The following is a 6,384-nucleotide window of genomic DNA, read 5'->3' as shown; positions in this document are numbered from 1 at the left end:
AGCTGCTTCACAGTGCTAAAACCACTGCTGTAAATGCTATAGATCTTGGGCCCTGCTCTGCAAAAACACAGTTCTGCTGGGCGTTGTGAACATTTACTTCTTGCTAAGCTCCTGGGAAATGCATTCAGAGCGTATGGCTTAGCAAGAACACCAACATTTTTATTTTTTTTTCCTCTGAACTTCATTGCTTCCTTAGTCAGGTGGCAGCAAAGTCTGTTGTTGCAGTGACTGCCCTGAAATTAAGAGCTAAAACAACAATGGGAAGAATTCACACGAGGCGCCAGAGCTCAGGAGCTGCGTCAGAGCCAGCAGCTTTGATGCCTGTGCTTTCACAGGGCTGACTAAACAGATCGATTAGATCTGCATCAGCCATCCTGCAAGGCATAATTGGAAATAATATTTTCACAGGATTAGGGCTCCTTGCTTTGAAAATTAGCAGCTTGACTTCTGGTAAAATTTTGCAAGGCACCTGTGAGGTGCAGAGAGCAGAGCCTTGCTTCAGCTCAGGTCATCAGCAGCTTACCTGGCTCTGAGGGGTGATGCTGGCAGTGGAGAAATGAGAGTTTGGGCTCAGGCTTCACCTCAGGCTGCTCCTCTGAGCCTGTTTGCTGGCAGGTTTCCATTGTCATGGCTTTTGCAGGTGTAACTCCTCACCTGTGGTAACTATGGCCACAAACAGCCTCAGGTACAGGTTTGTCTGCTGTACGTCTGTGTGCTCACATCACACACACAGTCTGAGCAGGACTGGCCCCCACCTCCTGCTCACGTTGGGAGTGATTTGTGTGAGGGCAGGATGAGCACACCACAGCAGGGACAGCTGGGCAGTGCAGCTGTGCAGGGCAGAGGGAAGCCCTGGGAGCTGAACAAAACCCCATGGCAAAGCTGCAGGCTCCTTGTCCAGCTCTGGCTGCCTGGGGAAGCAGGAGGGACTCCAAGCAGCCTCCATGGAGCTCTCTAGCTTCCAGAGGGGCTGCTGGGAGCCAGGAGAGCAGAGCTCACACACCACAGCCTTTCTTAGGCACTCCACACAAAGCAAGGGGATCCTGTTTTCACCCTGTGAGCTCCTAAGGGGATTCCCATCCCCTCTCAGGGCCTGGCTGTGACCATCCTGCTTCTCTCTCTGCACCAGGAGATGTCACCTCACAATTGACACAACCAGAGCACACAGCCTCCAGCTGCACCAAGGGAAATACAGGCTGGATAGCAGGAAAAAGTTTTTTTCCAGAAAGGGTGATAAAGTTCTGGAATGGCTGCCCGGGGAGGTGGTGCAGTCACCATCCCTGGGTGTGTTTAACAAAGCCTGGACGTGGCACTGGGGGCCAGGGTTTAGTTGAGCTCTTGGGGCTGGGTTGGACTCGATGGTCATGAAGGTCTCTTCCAACCCAATGATTCTGGAATTCTGTGAACTCAGGCTGGTCTGGTAACACTTTCCTAAGTGCTGCCATGCCAGCAGCTTTTCCCAAGTTATCCCTCCCTCCTGCCCCTAAGTGAACCCCACACCTGGATCCCCTCACAAGCATCTTCTGTTCCCCCAGGACCCCCAGAGCTCCAAGATGACACAGCAGACCCCCCTGGCACCACTCAGCACCTCTGTACTGAGGTGCATTCGGGCAGCACAACCCTTGGCACCTTGTTTCACACGCCAGCAAGAGAGATGGAGGCATAAAATTCCTTGTGGGACGTACATTCCGTGTGCCCCTGCTGCTCAGAGGGCTCCTGGTGGGGACAGGGCAGCAGCTGCTGCAGAAACCATCCCGCTGAAGCAAATCTCCTGTTTCTGGAGCGCAGGGTGACTCGCAGCCCTGCTCTGGGCTCTGCTGTCCCATCCTTGCCCATCAGCAGCACTCCATGCGCTCAGCAGGCTCCCGGTGGGAAACCTGCCCTGGATGATGCCCCTGCCAAGGACTGGCAGCGCTGCGGGCTCGGAGCCTTTCCAGCCGATGCCAGCGGAGGGAGCCCCAGCAAAGCCAATGGGAAGCTCCTGCATCCCTCTGGAACTGCGGCTCGCCTCGAGCATCCCCCGCGCCTCCCGAGCCGGAGATTATTTCGATTATTTGGTGCGCGGAAAGCAGCACCTCTGCCGTCAGCAGGGGTCCGGCACACACCTCAGGCTGCTTCCTGACTAAAGCACAGGCAGAGCGCTGCAGAAAAGATTTAGAGCCCGCAGGGAGTGCCTGGGTACCACAGCCTCTTCTTCCCCTCGCCTGGCCAGGACAGCTCCCAGTGGATTTGGGGAGGCTTTGTGTGACCCAGCAAGCAGCAGTGAGCCTGCTGTGGTGTACGGTGCCTCGCCTTTCTGCAGGCTTTGTGCTACAGCTGGGCTCTGTGAGAAATACTCACTCACTTTTTATAATTTTAGAAAGGTTTATTAAACATTATCAAAAATACAATGGAAGACTGGATAGAGAAAATGTTTTGGCGCAGGGAGCAAAGGATTTTCCTCACCATGTGCTCACCCACACAATAGAGGTTTCACTTTTTAACCCTTTAACCCCTCCCAAAATTCTGTCCATTGACTCCTTCTTTGCTGTCCGGTGGTGGAGATCTCTTCCTCAAATCCCGACTGGAGTTCAGATGTCGCCATAGTGACAAGCCAGCCCTCCCAAATATCCCAACCCCGGCTGTCCTTGATAACAACGCGAGGGGGCAAAACACAACTATAAATCTATAAAACTTTTCTTGACCTATATGCGTGATATTTGTCTGTTAATTGTGAGAGTCAATCATTGCATTACTCGTCTATCACAGCTCTAAACAAAGAATTTTCTGTAAATATATTTCAGGATAAGTCTGGCACAATCCCTTTTTTAGTGAATGTGGAGCTATGAGCAGAGTTCAACTGCAGACAGCAAAGGGAATGTGCAGGAGATTTTTGCCCCTCCTACAACAACTTTCTCTGATACCTCTGCTCTGGTTCCCTGGCAGAAACACCTGCTATTTTTAGATTTAATATTTGCTGATAAAAAAGCTCCATCATGAGGGTACAGTCCCATGACAGGCTTGAGCTGAACAACTTGGCTGCTACAGAAAGGGAGAAGCCTTCTTTCTTTTTCTCTTTTTCTTTCTTTCTTTCTTTCTTTCTCTCTCTCTCTCTCTCCCTCCCTTTTCTTTTCTTTTCTTTTCTTTTCTTTTCTTTTCTTTTCTTTTCTTTTCTTTTCTTTTTTCTTTTCCTTCTACCCCATCCTTCATGATTTCGCTCTCTCCTCCTGCAGTCTGCTCCCATCTGTGCAGTGCATCTTCACTTCCCCATCCTGACTGCAAGATAAAATAACTCAGTTCATTACCTTGGCCATTTGAGCCAGTTCAAGGCTCTCACAATGTGGCCTGGCGGGTGTGGGAGATGGAACAAAATAAGACCTGGGAGGGGTGGAGGGAAACGTGCCCCTTGAACCTGGGCTGAGCCCATGTGAGCCAAGGTCCTGCTGTACCAGGAAACCACAACCAAATGAAGACAGGCTGAAAACAAACAAAATTATGGGATGGGCACAGCAGATCTGCAGGCTGCTTTCCTGTGTGTAGTGAGCTGACTGCTGGCCAAATGCCACAACACTCACTAAAGTCATCTACTCTGACCCTTTTTCCTTTTCACCAAAAAAAAAAGCTATTTCAAACTACCACACTGTGCAAAGAGCTTCTATGGGCTCAGGGGCACTGGACAAGTCATTGCAGGAGAGAGGAAAAAAGACATTTCCACCAAATTCTCTCCTTTCACTGCCTTGGCATCCTCTTGGTCCTCAAAGTACCAGAGGGCATCAAGCAAGCAATACCTGGAGAATTCTTCAAAGAGTCCTCAGAAAGGTCAACAGACATCAGCTGCTCCCTCAAAATGCTTCATCCAAACTGCCCAGGACAGTCCAGAGAGGAATTTCCCTCAAAGGAGCAGCTGGGTTTGCTTATGGGATGGACTTTGCTTATTTTCCCGTGACTCCTTTTGGCCCTTGGGAGTGTGGAGGTGGATGAGGGACAGCCCTGGGCAGTGCATCAGAAGGCTGGGAGAGGAGGTCTGAGGAAGGAGAGCCAGGATTACACTCACACTGAAAGCAGAAAAAAGGGGGTTTTCTTTTTTTCTTAGAGAATAGGGATGCCATCCCCCATGGCCACAGCACAGTGGTGCTGCCCAATTGCCCACATTTGGGGAAAGCACAGAGATCAGCACACAGAGAGGCCAAGGGATGGGGTTCACCTTGACAAAACTCCTACATGGTTTTAGAGCTCTCCTGCCAGGCTGCTATCACTGCAGTCTCTACTGACATCTTCTCTTCTGGGCCTGGCTAGCACATATCCTGAACAAAACTTGGAATTCCTGCCTAGCAAGGGGGGATGGAGGGCTATGGGAGGGCAGAACAGGGAGAAAACAAGGGATTTGCACCCAGATAAGGAGAGTGTTAAAAATGGGGTTAAATTTTTTTTTTTTTAAAATCAAGAAGTGGTTCTGGAGGAGCCAGCAGTGAAACTGCAGCTGTGGGCACCAGATGTTACTTGTGCACTGAGTTACGAAGCAGAGGAGACCACAAACACAGCAGTGCTCTCCACAGAGTGCAGAATATTCCTCTTTCTGTCCCCTGCCAAGGCACTGCACCCCTTCACAGCCAGCTAAGAGGTCGTGTGTGAGCAAGGAGACTGCAGCCTGGTGAACCCTCCAGCTGAGCCAACGAGGCTATCCCTAAATTCTTACCCTGGTTCTGTGCATCTCCTGTCCACCTTGATGTTAGGAAAATCACCTGCTCTCTCTGTCTCCTCTGTAAAGGGGAGAGGATGGCATTTTTGTCTAGCTTATATGGAGAGAGGGCTTTTCACAAACAGCAACTGCCATAATGATGGCTGTGAAAAATGCCTATTTTATGATTGACTTTTCGCAAATATTAAAATGAATATTAGAAATTTTTGTTACTCTAATTATATTGCTATTTTTATAACCATTTTATTACTATTAAACTTTTAAAATTTTAAAAACAAGTGACTGGCGTTTTTCCCAATGGCCTTGACCCCAGACTGCACAGCAGCTTGCTGGACGAAAGTTCTAATCACACCAATTATTGTGTTGAACTTAAAAAGCCCTGCAACTTTATAAATTTTCCTGTTTACAATTGCAAAGCTCTCCCTAACAGATAATAAATCAGCAGTGCTCCTAATCAGGGGCTGGATCTCAAAGCCTCTCCAAGGAAAAGCTTCCCTAAGACACACAAATCCCTCAGCCACGCTCTGCAGTGTCTGCACTGCTGCCTCTCCAAGGCTCTGACTCAGCATCTCCTCTTCCCTGCCACTGTCCCAGCCCCAGGGACTGCTCCTGGTGCCAGGCTGTCCCAATGAACCCCAGCCCCAGCAGCAGAGCAGCATCTGACAGGGCCAGGGCTCCCCTGGGCACCTCACACAGGCTCTGTCCCCATGTGCCTGCTGGCAGAGTCCTGTGCTGCCCCAAGGGATGAAACAAAGCCACAGCCAGTCCTCCCCCAGACCCATGTGGAAGGCACAGCTCCAAAACCTCCCCGTTCCCTCTGCTGCGCTGTGCAGCCTCTCCTGGGGTTGCTATAATTGAGGATATTATCAAAGATCTGCTTATATAACCATGGTGATTAGTGAAGGATAGGCATGCAAGGAGATTAGATGAGGTTACCAGCTACAGCTCTGCTGTAATGGACATGGGCTGCCTTCTCAGATTTTTTTTTTTTTTGACATTACATCTTAAACTGGTTACATGGGCTGCCTTCTCAGATTTTTCTTTTTTTTTTTTTTTTGACATTACATCTTAAACTGGTTCTCTTTCCTCACAGTTGTGCCTTGTTCCAATAGGTGTCAAGCAGAGAGCTGGCAAAATTGTTCAAAGGGCTTGCTGGCTGTGGGCCAGTAATTATCCCTGCACATGCACTGTTAGCAAAGCCCCTTTAACCTGAGAAAACAAGTCCTGTGCACTGGCCTGGAACTCCAGGTAATTCTTTAGCACATAGTTCTGGGCACTGGCAACAAGAAAGTGCTCTTTTCCAGTGAATGTTTTAAGTACTTCATGTACTGAGTTTCTGTGTTTGTTTTAATCTTTTCATTTTCCCTCTCTGCCCTTTTATCTCCAAACCAGATCTGGGTGTCACCATTTTGTCCTGGGTTGATGACAGTGGGCCTTAAGGAGGCAGAGCAAAACAGAGGAGGGGCTGTGGCAGCATTTAACCCAATAGATCTGAGCAATTTGGGGCAGGGAGTAACCTTCGATAAATCATTAACCTGAGATTTACAGATAGCTATAAAAAAAAGAAACATGGAAAAAGACTGGCTGCTGTTACCATGCCAGGCAGAAATCCCTTCCCCTGACTCTCACCAGCAAACAGCCCAGCGCGTTTCAAATATTGAAAACGTGTCTTGATTCCCCAGGAAAAATGTATTTCGACACATTTC

The sequence above is a fragment of the Pyrgilauda ruficollis genome, unplaced genomic scaffold (assembly GCF_017590135.1).
Source record: "Pyrgilauda ruficollis isolate IOZ18807 unplaced genomic scaffold, ASM1759013v1 scaffold85, whole genome shotgun sequence".
NCBI classification, from domain to species: domain Eukaryota; kingdom Metazoa; phylum Chordata; class Aves; order Passeriformes; family Passeridae; genus Pyrgilauda; species Pyrgilauda ruficollis.
Note: the sequence above shows the minus strand (reverse complement) of the source record.